Source organism: Canis aureus, chromosome 2, assembly GCF_053574225.1.
Source record: "Canis aureus isolate CA01 chromosome 2, VMU_Caureus_v.1.0, whole genome shotgun sequence".
NCBI lineage: Eukaryota > Metazoa > Chordata > Mammalia > Carnivora > Canidae > Canis > Canis aureus.
This window is the reverse complement of record NC_135612.1, coordinates 61,654,208-61,672,452: the sequence shown is the minus strand read 5'-3', so window position 1 is coordinate 61,672,452 and position 18,245 is coordinate 61,654,208. Positions and strand designations below refer to the sequence as shown.

General features: G+C 58.6%; 1 long non-coding RNA gene across 1 annotated transcript; it reads right to left on the bottom strand.

The window, feature by feature from the left end:
* Positions 1–7,777: 7,777 nt before the first annotated feature.
* Positions 7,778–16,318, bottom strand: LOC144299845 (uncharacterized). The gene is made up of 2 exons (XR_013366510.1): positions 16,137–16,318; positions 7,778–8,609 (listed from the first exon to the last, which is right to left on the bottom strand). It is a non-coding gene; the product is annotated as an uncharacterized LOC144299845 (long non-coding RNA).
* Between the last annotated feature and the right edge of the window lie 1,927 nt (positions 16,319–18,245).

Genomic DNA, 18,245 nt, shown 5'->3' with positions numbered 1-18,245 from the left:
AGTTGAAGGGATAAGACCGTGATCCCCTGAATGCCCTCCAGTTAGATTCACCAACTGTGCATATTTTGCCATCTACATACATGTATACGCACTCTCGTACAAACAACCACATATATGTATAGACCTGTGTATATATGTGCCTGGTTGCTTTCTAAAGTGCATTCCACACATCTCCACACCCACCCATGGTGTGCAAGTATTCTGGGCATCACACACCCTTGCCAGCACTTGATATTTTCTTAGTTTTGAACTTTTGCCAGGCTGGTGGGTGTGAAGTGGTATATTTGTTGTGGTTTTCGTTTGCCTTTCCCGAGTTGTGCACGAGGGTGAGCATCTGGTTTCCTCTTCCGTGGAGAGCCCATCTGCTCATGTGATGCAGCTCTCACTGCTCCACGGTGTTGGCATGCCCACCTGCAGCTGCCCATCCCTTTCCTAGTTTTTAGGCTTCACATTCCTGAGTTCTGGGAAGTGAGATACAGATTTCAGAATTGTACACCAACTTATTTACTCATTCAAGGCTATAAGGGAAGTCCTGAAAGATCCTCCCGTAGAATTGTGTAGCACTGAGGGATGCTTCTTTAGGTTGCAAGCAAGGGCAAGCAAGTGATCTGTCGGCCTTTACAGCAGAGTAACCCAACAGTAGTGGTAGCTTCAGGTGAGGGGTGCTCCAGCAGCTCTAGAGGTCACCGAGGACAATCCTTAGCCTCTATGTGCTGCTTTTGCGGGGTTAGCTTATCCTAGAGTTGGCTTCCCATATATTCTCAAGCTGTTTGCCAACAACTCCTGAAGCATCTTCATTCCTTCCTGTCCACTCTGGAATGACTGGGTCCATCACATTTGGTCTGTGACTCAATGTCTGAGATCAAAGGATAGAATGATCAGATTAGGGTGAAGTAAGCTTCTTGCAAACTCCATGAATGAAAACCAGAGCTGATGGGCAGATGGGGTGGATGCTGGGGCTCAAGCAATAAATACCCATATGGCAGCCGTGGTCTGGAGTGCTTGGTGACTGCCACGGTGGGTGCTGAGCAGGCCTTCCTGCTTCTGGGCGTAAGCCTGTGCACCAGATGGCTGAGCCTCCTGGAGATCTGATCTGTGCATAACTGCAGGATTTTTTTTTAATTATGAAAATTTTCATAATGGAAGAATAATATGGGAGAACAGTATAATGAACACCTGGCCCTCCCCAGCCTGGGCCCAGTAACTATGGACAGACTGCCCCTGCATGTCCTTTTTCTCCCTTCATCTTCCGGGTGTTGCTGGACATTCAGTGCAGGCTGCAGACACTGTGGCCCATTAGCCTTCATCTTGCCACCTGCCTCTGTTAAGGAGACGGACATTCCCCACAGAACCACAATTCCATGATCCCACCGGAGAAAATTAACAATCAGTTCTCTAGTAGAGAGCATCCAAAGTGTCCCCCAGTCCCTTTTGTGGCTGTTTGTGTGAACCGAGATCATGCCCTGCATCCCGGGCTGTCTCTTTCTTCCCTTCAACCTAGAGGAGTTCTTTTCTGGTTACGTTTCAAACTGCCCTCCTGTTCTTTGCACAGCAGCTACTTTAGAGGGGCTGGGGCAGCTGTCTCGGGTGGTGGCCGCATCAGCCCGTGCTTGCACGTACCATCCTGGTATTGCTCAGTATGTCCTTGTGACCCCTGTGGTCTGCGAGCTGGAAGTTAGGTGTGAGTCCTTCGTGAGAGAAGGAGTCCCTTGCTCCCCATAGGAAAGCTGGGTTGCTTGATGCTGCCCTTCAGAGCCCACAACCTGAGGCTGTTGGTTGCATGTTTTCTTGTCTTATTCTCCCTCTTTTCCTGCCTTTTCTGATTGGATAGAGCATTAAAAAAAATCATTTCATGATATCTCCTATTGACTTCTTTATCTCTCTTAGAAAAACTTTAGAAGTCCTAAGGGGCAAGATCTGGGCGCTGGCACGGCTGATTGAGAGTCTCTCCTGGTTCTAGGAGGGTGCCTCCCTAAGTCCTCCCAGGGCCGAAGGCGAGGGGGGCTCTCTGGGGTCTCTCACGGGAACCCCGTTCCATTGGGGTGTGACAGCGGATGCCTGCCCTCATGACCTGACCACCTTCCAAAGGCCCTCGACCTAGTGCCACCTTTTTTGGGAGTTGGATTCCACACGTGAATTTTGTATGGACGTAAATATCCAAATCGTAGCACATCATTTCCAATGAGAAGCTAGGAGTTTTTCCTATTTCCTCTTTTATATGCAATGTTTTTATTTTCTTCTGGCAGCTTTTAAGATTTTACTTTTATCTTTGGTTTTCAACATAAAGCATCTTGGTGGCAGTGGTGGTGGCAGCGATAGTGGTGGCAGCGGTGGTGTGTGCATTCTGCTCACGTTTGCCAAACCTCTTGGATCTGTGTATTTACATCATGTTTGGAAAAACCTTGGCCATTATTTCTTCAAATCCATGTTTCCTCGTGTTCCTGCCTTTCCCTCCTCCCCTCCCAGAACCCCGGGAGCGGACTCTGTGCAAGATGCCCGTGTTGGGCCATCTGACCGTGTCTCCCTGTGCAACCGAATCTCTGGTTTTCAGTCCTTGTCTCGGCTTTTCCTTCCTATTGGGTGATTTCTGTCTGAAGTTCACGAATCCCTTCTGCAGTCTCCACCACTGTTAAAGCTCACCCAACGAGACTTTCACCCCCGCTGTACTTTATAGTGGTAGAACTTCCACTGTGCTTTCTAGGACCTTCCTGCTCTCTGCTGCGACACTCCACTTGCTCCCTCGCTGTGGACATCTGCTTCTTGGAGTTCTCGGGCAGCCGGCATCGGCTGTTTCAGGGTGCTCACCTGCCGGTCCCAGTGCCCTGGTGTTTTCCGTTCCTGTTACATCCCCACACCCCCTCCCACCCTGCCCATGATGTGTCATGTTGTCCTTATTCTTCACCGCTCATCGTCTTATGTAGCCCAGACACAAGGGCCTGTCCTGTGTTGATCTGAACTGTAGAACTGGGTCCTGGCTGGCAGTTTATTTGCTGGCGAGCCAGCACATCCTTCTGAGGCTTGGTTTCAAGCTTTGCTGGAGGGTGTCTGGCCAGGGCCTCCCTGCAGGGCAGGGGGCCTGCTCTCAAGGCCTGGCCTTTGTGGCTTAGGGGGGAAGCAGGGTGCTCCGCAAGATCTCCCAGCCTGCCTGGCTTGGGCGAGAGTGGCTCCTGGCACCGGGTGGCCTCCAGACTCTCTGGTGGGCCCCCAGGTCCCAGGCTTCACTGTGTCTTGCTTGAGCTTGGGCAGCTAAGTGTTGAGAAGATGTTAGGAAGCCCCGTGCACATTCTGAGCCTCCTCACTGGTCAGTGCTCTGCCCCTCAGGTTCCAGCTGCGTTGGACTCCCAGACTCTGGCAGAGCTGGGTGGGACCACTGCCCCCCCACCCCATACTGTGGCCCCGAAGGAAAGCAGAGAGGACGCGGAGCTCCCCCTGGGTCCTAGGCACACAGTCCTGCAGTGGCTGTCGCTGAGCGTCTGCAAACCGCTATGTCCTCTGTCCATTCTGTCTGGCATGCACATGTGACAGAGGTTCGTCCCATCCAGCCAGGTTGGGGTAGCAGCAGGAAGTCACACCTACAGGTGCCCGACCTGCCTTTCACAGAAGGTGGGCCACATCCTGGGAGCACATCTGCTGGGACATGAAGGTCGGCCTCTGTCCCTCCTGTGGCTGCTGCCTGCCCTGCTATGGAGACGGGCCTCGGTTTACCCAGCCAGGCCCCTGTGGAAGGACGGCTGGCACATTCTGGTTGTTCGATGTTACTAATAATGCCCCGAGCAGTCTGCATGTATGCGTAGCTTGTATTGTGCAGGAGTCTCCAGGGTAGGTTGGAGATCGCTGGTTTGAAAGGTCACCGCATCTCTGCTGCTGTCCTGTCCAGAAGGTTCCCTGGAGCACCACAGCACTTTGTTTCCCTGGGGGGCAGAGAGTGAAGCTGCCTGGGAGTCCACACACCTGCCCAGAGGGCGCCTGGAAGAAGTGGGATCCTGGGGAGTTTTAGTTTGCATTTCTACCACGGGAGGCTCAGCTCATTGCTTATGTTTGAAGGTCATCTGCATTTCTCTTTCTGTGTCCTGTCTATTCATGTCTTTTTTTCTTCTATAGAGTTTTGTTCTTTTTTTCTGTTTTATCAGGAACTCTACACCTTAGGGTGGCCTCTGGCAGCTCCTCTGACCTGCTGTCCCACCCCATTGCCCCACAGCGGGTTCCTTCTGGCTGTTTACTCCTCTCCATGAAAGACACTCCCTTTTCCCAGTGGGACCTGGACCTCCGGTCAGAGGTTCGGGGAGGCTGGTGTCCAGTCACCCAGCTCCTACACGGCATGTTCCAGATTCAAACCCAGGGCTCGGGCTCACTGGGCCTCAGCCTGTCCCACGTCTTACTTCACTGCTGAAGACTTGGTGGTGCAGGAAGGGCAGGCGGCTCCTGGGGGGCCTTACTGGGGGGACCCCTCCTTTCCACCTCAGCCGTGTGTGGCTGGAGACCACGGCTGTGTGGGCCTGAGGCTGGAGCTGGGAGTGGAGCTGGCGTCCGTGTGCATCCTGCCACTTGGTCCTTTCCCCTGGAGCCCGGGTAGCAGTGAGCAGCGGGGGCAGCGAGCAGGGCGAGGGGTGGGCACTGGTCACCGCCGGGACCTGAGGGGGGCACAGAGAGGCCACCTGCTGTTGAGGGCAGGGTGAGCCCAGGACGCCCCTGCCGCCCATGGCTGAGAAGGTGATGGCCGTTCACAGAGCTGTGGGCTGGGCTCCCTTCGGTTCGGGCGCGGCCACAGCTGTGCTCCTTCCTGAGAGAGGCTGCAGGGCTGCAAGACAGGCCCTCCGCCAGCACCGCCCAGCCCCCCACCACGTCCACATGCCCCTCTTCCGGGCCCCCAGCCCAGCCCCTCGGTGTGACAGCCGAGTCATGGGACGGGCCACCACAGATGGAGGCCTTTGATCCGGTGACTAGTGAAGCTGAGGTCCAGTGAGGCCTCGGCTTGCAGAAGGTGAAGCCGTATTTTAAGGTCAGAGGGGTTTGGTCCGGGCGGTGTGCTGCTGGCTCCCAGGGCTGTGCCTCACCCTCCCAGGATCTGCCCCTCAGCCCTGACATGTCTTCTCCTCAGAAGGTCACAGAAGGCCGTAAGGGCCACTCTGCTTCCCGTGGAGCCCTCGGGACCCAGACCTGGGATGCGTGGGAGAGGGTTGCAGGGCCACCTGCAGAGATGTCATCCCGGCACTTCCCATGAGAGTGCGGTGTGGACACCAGGTAGCCGTGGAGCACCCGTGAGTGGGACCTCAGCCCGTGTGTGTCCCCAGCATGGGTGTGTGTGTGGGGGGCACAGCTGTCCCACCGTGTGTGCTGAAGGGGGCTGGCCGGGATCTTCCTTCCCTGTGGTCAGGACATGGGGAGGCCAGGAGGCTGGGAGGCCGGGATGGGCCAGAGGACAGGACGTTCCTGTGGCAGGAGACTGTTGGCAGCAGTGACAGCTGCCAGGGGCCGTCTCAATATCTCATTCCTGTCATTGCACCAGCTGAGCCTCCCAGACACCGTGTTTTCCATTTTATAACTTCCCTCCCAACTATAGTTTCTTTTTGTCCTAGGGCCAAGTATGCAGTAGGTGGCTCATAAATGCTGCCATGACTCTTTCAGAGGAAATTGTATGGAAGTGGGGGACACGCAGCCCAGGCCTCAGGCCCAAAGATCCCAGTTCAGGTGGAGTGGGGAAGGGAAGTGGACTGGCTGTTAAGGACACGTCTTATCAAAGACAGGGACAATCTTCCACATGTGACAGCTTGCCATCCCCCGACGGAGGGTTTGGCAGCCAGCCTCCCTCCCCAGCTTCTCTTGCCGCTTTCTTACCTGGGAGCACACGGGAGTGCGGTGGGGCCCGGTGGGCCTGCATGTCCTAGGGGTGGGGGGGCGGCCTGGGAGCAGACGGTCCCTCTGGGTTCCCGCAAGGGCCCGGCCTGGCTGCCTGGTGGAGGAGTCGACATTCAGAACCAGCCCCCAGTCCCTGCCCACCGCCTCCCAGCCAGGGGCTGTGGAACGTGCTGTGAAGGGTTGGGCTGGGGGTGATGCTCTTGCTTTAGAAGGACACTCCGCCTGTTGTGGGTGCAAGGGCGGCAGGGCGCAGAGGTGGCTGTGGCCGTGAGGCAGGTGGGGCTGGAGCCAGTGGGCGGTTGGGTCCGTCTGCCCTTCTGGGCCAAGGGTGCAGAAGGGCTTTGCACTCTGGGCCCTGCTGGGGTCGGTGGCATCACTGTGGGCCTGAAGGTGACAGAGGGCTGAGTTGAGAATCCTCCCATCCCCGGGCGTTTGGCAGGAATCCTGCACACGCTGCATAGACGGTAACCCTGGAGGCGCTCCTGCAGCTTCTGGGCCTGACCTGGTCCCCAGCCCCCAGACCCCCGCCCCTGGGCTGTGTCCTGCTCTTCTCTTCCTGCTCCCTGCCCTCCCCTGTCATCCCCTTCCCACCAGGGACAGGACCCTCTTAGCCAGGGACAGCACTGATGGTGGTCTTGCAGGTAGGGTCTTCAGAGACTCCATTTTGTCTTTGGGCCTCATGGGAGACAGGGGAGGGGGCAGGGAAGGAAGGATAGAGACACCTGGATGGGAGACACGGGCCTGTGGACCCTGGGTCACAGATGTCCCTGGACACCCTGGGTCTGTGCCCAGGACACCCCCTCTGCCCCCTCTCCCCCATGGCAGGTGCTTGTGGGGCTCGCTGGCTGACTGTGGGCGGGTGGTGGCTACACTGGGTCGGTGCTGTCCTCATGGCGAATTCATGACAGTGGGTCTCTGGCCCCAACTTTGCCCTCATGGTGAGGACAGTCCCTGCCTGGGGACTTTCCCTCCTACCACCTACCCCCTGTGTGCCTACTGGAGCCGGCCCCTCCTTTCTGATCTCAGTCAAGTGACAGACTAGACACTACTCCCCCTGGAAGGACTCAGACCTTCCTCTCGGAGCCACAGGGGCTGTAGTCTCTTTCCCCATCCTGGCCTGGGAGCATCTAGAACCTTCTAGGGCCTTGTCTGATCCTCGTCTGTGTCTGTAGGCTTTGGCTCGGGGGCGGGGGAGGGGATGCAGAGGGAAACTGGGCAGCGACTGTCTCTTGGAGAAATGAGTAAACGGGCGACCACACCAGGGAGTTCCGGAGTTGGTCCTGCCTGGCCGGACACGCTGCACACTGGCCACGACCCTTCCGGTGCCTCTGGCAGTATCCTTCCTGTCCTCGTTCATCTGGTGGGCTCCTGCTCTTTCTTCAGGGCTCAGCTCTGGAGGGTCTCCTCCAGGAGGCCTTCTAGACCCGTCCTCGCGGCTCCATCCCTTGCCCCTCCTGGCCTCCCTCCCGGCCTCCCTCTCGGGCCCACGACCTTCCCGACCTTCCCGACCTTCCCGAGGTTGGAACTGGGCTGCCCCCGGGCTCCAGTGCACAGCAGGCAGGGCTGCGGGAGCGTCCAGAGGCACTTGCGGGAGGGTGCAAGTGTGCAACCAGGAGTGGCTCCCAGGAGTGGCTCCCAGGTGTGGTGGGAGGCTCTGGGGCTCTGGGCTCCTCCTGGCCTCACGTCCCTGCTGGGGAGGGGTCCTGGGGCATCCTCTGCATCTTTGGTCTGTCCCCAGGGGGTGAGTCCTTCCTTCCTTCCCCTGCCCTTCTGACTGCCTCTCCCTGCGAACCCAGACGGAGCCTCCGGGGCATCTGAGGAGGAGGCTGCTCGCAGACATGCTGGGCCAAGAAAAGAAACAGGCATGGTTTTTTTTTTTTTTTTTTTTTTTGCACCTTCTTAAAAGAAAACAACAGCATCAAAATGTTAAAAATAAACTATTTTTTACTTTAAAAGGGCAAAAACAGCCCAAACAAACACAGGGCTAATGAAAAGATCTTGGCGGAAGGTACCAAAGGCTTACTCATAGCCGCTCGGTGATGGACGTTGTTCAGACCGGGACAAATCAGAGTTGGCAGCAAAGTGCCGGTCCTACTGCGTGCCGGAGGTGGAGAGAGGACCTGGGCAGGCACAGGGTTCTGTGCAGAATGTGTCGAATGAGCCAATGGCAGGGTGCCTGTGATTGGAAGGCTTCAGCCAGAGAGAAGGCATCTACCCAAGCAGATGGGTGGAGGATAGGAAGTCAGGGAAGGCTTCCTGGAGGAGGTGGCCCATCTGCACTAAACTTTGAAGGGCATTCTAGCAGAGGAACGCCTTGGAGAAGCAGCCAGCATGGTGTGTGTGTGCGTGTGTCTGGGGTTCCTGTGATGGGGAGTCAATAGAAAGGCAATCTCAAGCCAGGGACCCCCGGGCTCAAATTCCACTCCATCCTTTAGGAGCTGTGGCTACAGGCAAGCCGCTAACCTCTTGGTCCAGTCTTCTCTTCCAGAAAATATGAGCAGTAGAGGCCCATGTGCGGTCAGGCCCACAGCGCGGGAGAGGCCCTGGGCCCAGAGCAGACGCCCGGGCTGAGGTCTGTGCAGCATGGAGCAGGCTGACAGCACGTGGCCACCGGGTGGTGCTGGTCAGCCGGACCTCCGGGAGCTCCTTTACTGGGCAGGGTGTACTGAGTGCGATCCTGCTGGTGCTGGGAGTTGGTTGTAAGCCCACATCTGATCAGATTGGCTGCTGTCCCGTTTGACTCTCACTCGATCCTGGGAAATAAGTGGGCTTTTTAGAAGTGGGATTGCTGCTCAGAGAGGCTGAGGTACTTTCCCAAAGGCACACGGTAGAAGGACAGAGCATCTGCCCTGAGTTGCTCCTTTTGTCTTCTGTCGTGTCTGATGTCTCTGCTCAAGGGAGTGGGGACCCAGGTCAGGAGAAGTTGGGGGCAGAAGACCCAGAGCTTTGAGGGGAGAAAAGGAACTTAGGCTAAGAGCCAATAGTTGTTGATGAAGACAGAAAGGATATGCATCTGGGCCTTGGAGAGCAGTGACATCGGTTGCATTGGAGACACATTTGAGTCCATTCCTCCATCTGTCCATCCATCCATCCACCTCTTATCTATCCATTCATCTATCTATCCAACCATCCTTCCATCGATCCATCCATCTACCTGTCCATCCATCCATCTGTCCATCCATCCACCCTTCATCTAACCATTCATCTGTCCATCCATCCATCTGTCCATCCATCCAGTCATCCATCTGTCCATCCATCCATCCATCCATCCATCCATCCATCCATCCATCCATCTGTCCATTCATCTAGCCTCCCATCTGTCTATCTGTCCATCCAGTGATTAGCTGGCCCCTCACCCTGTGCCTGCTCTGTGCTGGCCACAAAAGATACAGGTGGGACTCTGCAGGGCCCTACTGGCTCTCAGGGCTGTGCTGTGAAGACCCCTTTGACTTTTCTCACTTACCACAACCCCCTTGTAGGGCCTCAGAACTCCTGCAGGGAGAAGGGACAAAAAGGGCTTGCAGGGACCCTTGAGGACCAGCGGGGGTGGCAGGTGTGGTCACAGGAAAGAGTATGGCAGTTGGATCCCCTGAGATGGGGCTCAGAAGCTGTGGGGGGCCGAGGCCTGGGGGCCCGGTGGGATGAACACAGAGCAAGTGGACTGGGTGGGGGACCTAAGCTGTTGAGGTTGTGGAGTCAGGGAGAGGCGAGCCTAGAGCCTCCCCCACATCATTCCTCAGCCGTGGGGTAGCCTGGCCACCTGTGTTTTCGAGGGCTGGCTGGCCACTAGCTGAGCCAGTCTATGAGGTGAGCTTGGCAGTTAGCTGCTAGAGGTAGGCAGCCTTGTGTCTCCAGCAGCACTGCCTGCTGTCCTGGGCTCCAGGCAGAGTGTGAACTGACCCCCAGAGCCGGGTTTCATGGACTGCCATGCGCAGACTCAGTGGGTCTCAGGGCAGTGGATCGTGTGGGGCTGGGTCACGGCCTCCCGCCCCTGTGCCCTGCCGGATCCCCCACTGCCTCCTTGGAATGTTGGGGCTTCTGCCCGAGGGGTGATAAAAGGTAGTGTGTGTGTAACAGATGTGGGATGGGGTGCCCACTGCCTGAGCCCCAAACCTAAGGATGGGGCAGGTGTGCCCCACACTCTCAAGGGAGGTTCTGGACACACCCTGGTTGGTGGGTGCTGTACCCTCCATTCTGGTCCTCCCTGCCAGACACTGTCCTGAGCACCTTGCAAATATTGGCTCTTTCAATGCTAGGAGGTGAACTTTGCTTATTTGTGTCCATCAGTGGGGAAACTGAGGCAGACAGTGACTAGATACCTCATTAGGGGCTACATAGTGGGAGTGGTGAGCAGGATCAACCTGCAGGCTATCCAGGCTCTGTCTGTGACCTCTCACCTCTGGGTCATGTAAGAAACAACTAGAGAGTCAGCAGGTGGCTTTGGCTTGGGTGAGGGTGGGGTGTTGCCTTGTTGGGGGGACTGTACTTAGATGCCTTGGGGATATTGAGGTAGGCAATCCTTGCAAGAGGCCAGGGCCCTGGCTCCCTGACTGGATGCTGGCTGACTTGCCTACCCGGGAGGACGTTTCAGGAGAGCTTGACCCTGGGGTGAAGCTGGCAAGGGCTCCCTGCAGTTGGGGCCCCGGTGAGGGAGACACTGGGGCTGCCTCGGGAGGAGGAATTCCAGAGGCCAGGCCATTTGAGTAGGCTTCCATGGCAGGGTGGGGTTATTGGGAGGGCAGAGGACACATGGACGTCCGCTTTGAGGTGCTCTGCGGTCAGGTGAGGGCCAGGGGCCCGGGGGGCCACTGGGAAGTGCCCAGAGAGGGCAGGGGGCACAGAAGCACATCAGCCACCCTGAAAGCCTACTGTTGCAGGGACACGGTATTTCCATCTGGTCCTTCCTCCATGCCATCCCTGCCCCAGGAGGCTTAAGCTGGGGTTAGGACATGTCCTCTGGGCAGGAGGGGGGGTGTCCCCCAAGCCCCAGGGGACCAAGCAGGGTGTAAGGTGAAGTTTAGAAAAGTTGCTGGTAGGGGCGCATGAGTGGCTCAGCGGTTGAGCGTCTGCTTTCAGCTCAGGTCATGATCCGGGGTCCTGGGATCAAGTCCCACATTGGGCTCCCTGTGGGGAGCCTGCATCTCCCTCTGCCTATGTCTCTGCCTCTCTCTCTGTGTCTCTCATGAATAAATAATAAAATCTTTTAGAAGAAAAACAACGAAAAAAGGAAAAGTTACTGGCAGTGAGTATTCACTACCCCAAGATGGTTCTATGATCCTCTGGTGGCCCGAAGGTGTGGTCAGCCTAGGATGGCACTCTGGCAGGGTGGAGGGGGGAAGGGCTGCACAGAACACCCAGCCTGCCTGGTGGAGCTGGGCCCAGGGCCTGACACCGAGGACAGCGTCTGTGTTCTTCTCCTGGGGGCCTGGCTACCACTCCACTCCCAGCCCCTACTGGTGACTAGCCAGTCACCCTCCTGGGCCTCAGTTTCCCCTTCCATGGAAGGGATGGTTGCAGCCCTGCAAGAGAGAGTGAAAAGCCCAGTGCCTGATCAGGGACCAGGAGTTTTGGGGTCCCCAGGGCTCAGCACTCATAGACCCCTTGGTGAGAGGCCACTGGCCTCCCTGAGGCCCAGTTAGACCCATAGGGAACAGAGGCCTTATCTGCTGTTAGGGACTCTGGGGACCCCAACTGCTGCTGTAGTGGAGCCACTCTGTAGCTGCTGCAGGGGCTCCAGGTCACAGCCACTTCAGAGCCCAGCCTGTCGGGAAGCGACCCTACTCGGGCTGCCACCTGGGAATCTGCTATGGCCCACAACAAGCCAGCACAGGCCGGGGGCCTACACAGTGGGAACTCCTTCTCCCCTGGTCCCGGAGGCGGGAGTCCGGGATCTAGACGCGGGCAGGTTGGTTCCCCTGAGGCCTCTGTCCGTGGCGTGTTGACGCCGTCCCCTCCTGCGTCCTCATGTGGTCGCTCCCTGTGTGTCTGTTTCCTGATCCCTCATCCAGCAAGGTCACAATCTGATTGGCTCAGGGCCACCCCAGGACTCTAAAGTATGGGCAGTCTAAGTACGGGCATTCACAAGTTCCAAAGGTTAGGACCGCAGCAGGTGGATTTGGGGGTGTGTAACCCAGCCCATAGCAGCCGCTCCCTGTGACTTAAGCTTCTGCTGCATCTGGTGCCTGGGAGCTGCCTCAGTGACCATGTCTCCCACTGCTCTTGGCTGCTCTTGTCCACGAAGTTGGGGTGAGGCCGGGACAAGCCCTACTTCCGTGCCCCAGTTTGCCTTGGCTCTCGAGACCCCAGACCTCAAGTTCCCTGCCTGGGGTCTGGTCAAACCCACCCTGAGGGCCTCCGTCTGCCAGAGGGCTTGGCAGGCTCTATCCACCCCTGCCCTGTGCCCGTCTGCCGGCTTCTCGAAGCTCAGCAGTCAGCAGAGTGTCTGGTGCCAGCCTGGACAGGTAGGCAGGCAGCGTGCCATCTCTCAGGTCACGGGCAGATGACATCCTCCCCTCCCAGGCCAGGACACAGAGTGGGTGTGGGGTGACAGGCCCGGTAGGAGACCTCAGGTTCTCTAGTGTCCCTGAGATGCCTGGACAGGAAGGGATGGTGTGGCTCTGAAGGCCTGGAGAGGGCAGCCAGCCCCCAGGACAGAAGTGCCCCGGAGAGGCCTCCTCAAGCTCAGCTGCCCGTGTCCAGTTCTTTCTGTGGGTCCAACCCTCCCGGCACCCCGACTGCCAAGCTTGGGGTCGGGCCTGTTGTGTCTCATCAGCTTGGGCCTGAGCCGTGACCAGGGTTAGCTGGACTTGGTATGTAGATGAGGGAGGGAGGGAGTGGGGTTCAGGAACTCGGGGCTTGGTTGGTGGGGGTACACCCACTCAGCTCATCCTGGGAGTGTCACTGGTCACTACAGGCGGCTGTGCATTACCCCCTGACCCGGCCCAGACAGGGGTCCCCTTTCACAGGAAAATTAGCCTGGAGGGACTTGGGCATGGGTGCAGAGCCAGCTGTCTGGCCCTGTCGCTGCTGCATGGCCGGCCAGTGTCCTCCCCTCTCTGTGTCTGCTTCTGTCCATGCAGAGGGCCATGGTGAGGGAGTGGCGAGCATGTGTGAAGGTGCACATGGGGGGCACGTGGGGCGCGTGGGGTGGGTGGGCACAGGGAACAAGCCACGGGGATGACAATTATTTTCTCTCTGGGCCGGACACTGACTGGCCCCTTGCATCTGGCTCTGTCTCCCGCTGGCCCCTCAGCTCCCGGGGATGCCAGCTGTGTCGCGGCACCTCCCTGCCTCTGCAACCACTCTGGCCCGTGTCTGGCCCTTCGGAGTGTGAAAGGAAGGAAGAAACAGTCCGTGTAAAGGAAGGTAAAATGCGTTAGAGCCCCAAAAAGTGGGGGGGGGGGGGCTCTGGGAGGGGCTCCCGGGAAGCTGAGTGCAGCTGAGACTCCAGGTTTCTCCACCCCAAGGCAATTCCTGGAGGGATGGCCAGAGGCAGCCGGCCGGCTTGTCCAGCTCTGGGCAGGAGGCACCTACGGAGGTTTCCAGAGCCTGGGCGGCCAGGAGTGGGGGTCCTGGGGCAGGGAGGGCAGAGCCAGGCCAGGCCAGCAGCGTGGAGTTCAGTCCCACAGGTGCTGGGGAGCCACCGAGGGCTGTAGGCAGCCCCGTGATGGGGTCAAACCCTCGCTGGAGAAGGGGCTGCAGGGGAGGGTGGGCCCAGGGCCGGTGGGGCAGACCCAGCGCAGGCCAAGGCGGTGGAGCTGGCAGCCAAGTGCGTGCACAGATGGCGAGACACTCACTGGGTGGGAGGCCATGGCAGGGGCCATCTGACCACGCTGGACATAGAAAAGCAAAGAGGGCCTCCTCCATCTGTGCAGACTTTGGGCCAGGCCCACACCCAGGCCACCAGCACGTTCCCCTGCCCTTCCTGCCAAGGGACACAGGCACTGTTTTCCCATCTCTGCAGGGCAGTCCTGGGTAGAGGGGCCCGAGAGCTCCGTGAAGCATCCCCCCCACCCCGCCATGCCCCGTGTGTGTGTGTGTATGTGTGTGTGTGGGGGTGAGGTTGGCAGGGACAGGAGGGAGGAGCAGGAACGGGGGGAGCTGCCCATGTCTGGGCTGTCCTGATAGATCAGACAGGTAGTGAGCTCACTGCCTAGGGAGGGATGTAACCTCTCCTCGAGTTTCTACTCTCCTCTCTTACTCCCTTCTCCAGGGACGTGGGTGGGGGACATTCTGGGGAATGGGTTCTGGTGTCTGGAAGGGCCCTGGTGGCCTGCTGCCCCACCTGGCCTCCCCTGACCCTCTTCTATCTGTGCTGGTACAGGGCACTTGTCCTGAGGCCTCCATGCACTAAGGGCCCCTGAGCAGGACCAGTTTTGGGGGACAGCCAGGTGTTCCCTGTTTTTCTGATCCTGCCCCTTGTGAGGATGGCCAGGCTGAACAGGAGCAGGGACATCCCTTCTCTCTCATCAGCCCCCTCTTCAGGACAGGCCGGCCTGGAGTGGGCAGACAGACCCGTTTGCCCTCTGCTGTGGTGCCTGGATGATCTCGGCAGGTGGGGGTGCACCCCAGGTCTCTAGTGCAACCAACATCTATGACTTCTTGGTCTTGAAGATGGGACGAGAGCTTTCTTTCTGCTTCAGAGGTGGGGGTGGGGGTCCCAAAGGAGGGGGCTGAGCTCTAGAAGGAGGTGGGGAAGGTGTGGGGAGACTGAGGCCAGGCAGAGAGGGGTCCTGTTGGAGAGCCCTTCATGCAAACAGCCAGCGGGAGCCCCCGTCAGGACCCACGCCTGCGTGATCCTCCGAGGGCAGGTGGGGGCCTGAGGGCTGCTTTGCCCCACCACCCTCGGCTCCGGAGGAGATGGGCAGCGGGTGGCTCTGTCGGCATGCTCAGGGACAAAGGACCATAGTTATATAGATGCCCAGACCCAAGATCCATAGGACTAAGCGTACGCCCCCCAGGCTGGCCCCCAGCAAGCAGAATCAAGTCCTCCCCTGGGGAGGACTTGGCCCCACCTGGCCGGTGCTACAAGAGCTTTCCTTGTGGCTGGGTTTATTTATGGGGCCATGTCTGGGGGTCACACCTAGGGGAGCAGTTTTGGGGAAGGTGCCCCCTCAGGTCACCTGTGTGTGTGGTGGATCTGAGGCAGGGCCCCCAACACAGCAGGTCTCCTATTTCACCCTGTGGACTCTTCTGCTTCAAGAACCTGGAGGAGCTGCAGAGAAGCAGGTGTTCACAGTGGACCTGGTGAGTGAGGCTCGTCACAAGTCCGGAGGACGTTTGTCCTGCCCTGCCACTCCTGGGACTCCGTGGGCAGCAGGTGTGGGTCTGGGAGCGGGCAGCCGCCTGAGGCCGAGTGGGCTGGGGTCAGGGCCAGGTCCGCAGGCAGGTACATTGCAGCAAGGGGAGGCTGGTCCTTAGGTTGCCATGGCAACAAACTGTTTCTTGCTTCTCTCATGAGAGGAGTGGGGCCAAGGCCATCTGATGTGACCCTCAAGGCCACCAGACCCAGTCCTAGCCTCCGGCTGGGAGGACAGTCTCCAGGCTTGTGGAGGGCCAGGCACCTAAGCGGGGAGGGAGCGGCAGGCTGACGCTGTAGCCTGCCCACAGTGTGGGATCTGGGGTGACTGGCAAGGTGGAATCCATGGGAAGGGTGTGGCTGTCCCCGTGTCCTTGGAGTGGGATGGCTCCGTGGAGAACCATGCACACACACCCACACACAAACACCCAACATAGACACACACAGAATGCACGGTGCAACAGCAGACACAGCCACAATCGCAAGTGGCCCCCTGACAGCTGACAGTGGCTGGACCTGACAGCTGGCTCACTACCCCGTGGCCTCTGCGCCCCCAGGGCCCCTGCTCCCCAGTTTCACAGCTAGAGATGGGTTCATCCTTAAGCACGTGCAGGCCCTCATCCTGGCACCTAGCAGTCTCCAGGGCCAGGGGGTTTGCTTTCTGAGCTTCTCTGTCATCCCCCCTGCAGGGCCCGGAGCCAGGCTGCCGTCACCTGTCCCCTGGACAATGGCCTGCAGCAGCCTCCACCACCCACACCCACAGCCCTTGGGCTTGTCTACAGCTCCCTGGATCATGTCCGAGTGTCTCAGGTTGGCACGGCAGAAGGCACGCATGGCGGCTGTTCACAGCCCTGTGCCCAAGCCCTCCGCCTGGGGCCATTTCCCTGCCAAAAGAGGGATGCACATCTGGGACCTGGTGAGGCCCAGCGGCATGACCAGCATTGACCTCAGGCGGACAGTGTGCGGGTTCTGGGGCTCAAACCTGCAGAGGTGGCAAGGCTTTCTGCTTGTCCTCCTGTGTCTGTGCCATCACAGTGATGAACCACATGTTCCAGCCAGGCTGCTGGTCCAGGAGGGACGAGCAATGTGTGGAGCAGACCCACACCCGAGGGGTCCCTTAGAGCCAGCCTCCCAGCTGAGCCCAGATGGATCGGCCAACATCAGGGCTGGCTTTGTGTCTGTGCACATCTGTAGGCGTTTGTTACGCAACAAAAGCTGATTGACACGAGGCATGCATGACCTCGGCCCCACCCCCAGCTTTACCTTCCCCAGGTGGCCTGCACATCAGGGCCACTGCCCAGGGACCCGCAGCCTCCACTTGTCCAGAAATGTTCAGTGACCACTGCCTGTGCCACACCTTGCCAGTCCTTCCAGAAGCCCGGAGCGGGTCCTCCCCATCCCCGTCAGGCAGAGCTCCAGCTGCCGGGAATGTTGGAAATCACCACTCCAATTGCTGCGGTTCTTCTGGACTTGGGCGCTGCTGTGGGAGGAGTAGGAGGGGTGCCCCGGGCCCTTTCCCCTCTTGCCTGCCTGTGTCTGCGGGATTCACTGCCAGGAGTCAGGAGCAGGAGGGCACAGCTGCTCTGGGAACTTGGCCTGTCCCCGGGCTTCGGTGCCCGGCCTGGCCCGGTGTTCAGGAACCAGGCCCCAGGGGCACCGCCAGGGCTGTCAGCAGAGCTCCCCGGGCAGAGCGCGCTGGCTTCATGCTCCAGTCTCCGGTCTCTCATAGGGACATGGGGATCCTGGTGTGAGGTTGAGGGGACAGGAAGCATGAGTTCCAAGGTCCCTACACACAGAAGGTCATAGATGCCAGCTCTATCCTTTTGGGGTCATTCTGCTCTTGACAGTTTCCTTTGATGTAGGGTTTTCTGTATCGGACTGCCAATGACCAGCTGATTTTGAATCATTGCCAAGGGTAGCGACGGTGGCCCCTCTGGGTCCAGAGATCTGCACAGCCGTCCCCCGAGGCACCGGGGAATCAAACTAGGCCGCAGGCACCCCAGTTGTGAAGATGACGGGTTGGGCTCTAGATTTTCTACACTGAGAGCTTGATCTCAGGTGCCAGCAGAGCCTCGTGCTCGGGGTGCCTGGGCACGCTCTGCCGTGACTCTGGCCGAGGCGTGGGCACCTGCGTGTTCCCACTTTCTTGATGTGGCTGGCATGCCTGTGGTTCCCTGGCAACCACCCATAGGACGTCTACACCCAGAGAGAAGTGGCTCAAAAGAGACTCCAGCCTCCTGGTTTCCAGATGGAGAAGCTGAGTGTCACACGGAGAGTCTGGTGCTGGTGCCTGGACTTGGGATCCCACTCCTGCGGGTCCTGCCAGGCATGTACCCCAGCTTGCTCAGCTGGAAGGTGCAGTCACTAAAGGACCGGGTTGGTCTCTCCAAGACCCTCTTCTTTTTTTTTTTAAAAGACTTTTATTTATTTACTCATGAGACACACACACACACAGAGTGAGAGAGAGAGAGAGAGAGAGAGAGAGAGAGGCAGAGACACAGGCAGAGGGAGAAGCAGGCTCCATGCAGGGAGCCCGACATGGGACTCAACCCTGGGTCTTCAGGATCACGCCCTGGGTTGAAGACGGTGCTAAACCGCTGAGCTACCCAGGCTGCCCCAAGACCTCTTCTTACCCCAAAGCCATTGTGGTAGGTGTGGGGGGCCTGTGGGGTGGGGCTGCCACGTGGTGACCCCATGAGCCCGAGGAATTCCAATCCCCAGGGCTTCCTGCCCAGGCCCAGCCAGGAGCCCGGAAAGGTTTCCAGACTGGATGCTCATTCTCTGGGCTGGAGGCGTACATCACTGTGGCGGCCTGCTCATGTCCCATCACCTCTGAACATCCTTCAAAGGCTCCCCTGCCGCAGAGTGAAGTCCACTCTCCTAGGCCTTTGCTGACTTGACCTGTCCACAGCCCTGTCTCCTGCCAGTCCTGTGTCTCCACAACACCAGCTCTGAAAGTAGCGTCTGTGGTCCTGCCCTGGGGCTTTGCTCATGCTCCCTTCTCATTTTGCTCATTCCTTCCTTCAAGACTCAGATCTAGGACTGCCTCCTCCAGGAAGCCTCCTTGGATGCCCCTGTCCTCCTGCAGCTC